This window comes from Triticum dicoccoides, chromosome 3A (assembly GCF_002162155.2).
Source record: "Triticum dicoccoides isolate Atlit2015 ecotype Zavitan chromosome 3A, WEW_v2.0, whole genome shotgun sequence".
Lineage (NCBI taxonomy): Eukaryota > Viridiplantae > Streptophyta > Magnoliopsida > Poales > Poaceae > Triticum > Triticum dicoccoides.
The window spans coordinates 3,497,128-3,497,759 of record NC_041384.1 but is presented as its reverse complement, the minus strand read 5'-3'; positions in this window follow the sequence as shown (position 1 = coordinate 3,497,759).

Genomic DNA, 632 nt, shown 5'->3' with positions numbered 1-632 from the left:
CGGAACAGGCGATGGAAACGAGGCCTGGCGTACTGCAGAATGGAGGAAACGGCCTTGTGTTCGACCGGCCACGTTCGAAACGGGATCCTGTTCATCGGGAGGGGTCTGGCATACCGCAAAACGGAGGAAACGGACCTCCTACGGTCGAAACGGGGGTCCTGTTGATCGGGAGGGGTGTGGCGTACCACAAAATGGAGGAAACGGACCTCCTACGGTCGAAACGGGGGTTTTGTTGATCGGGAGGGGTGTGGCGTACCGCAAAACGGACGAAACAGACTTGTGTTGGAGCGCTACGGTCGAAACGGGGATCCTGTTCATCGGGAGGGGTGTGGCGTACCGCAAAACCGGACTCCACGGGATACTGTTCATCACCACCGTCGACCCCCTCCAGCCTCCACGAGCTACTGTTCATCCATCGTCGACCTCCTCCAGCCTCCACCTGCGACTGTTCATCCACGGGCTCCTGTTCATCCAGCCTCCACCGAGCGCTACTCCACCGGCTACTGTTCAACCAGCCCTGTCCACAGGCTCCTGTTCAACCACCCCTCCACGGGCTACTGTTCATCATGCCCTCCACCGTCTACTGTTCATCCAGCCCTCCACACCACGGGGTCCTGTTCATCCAGCCGTCC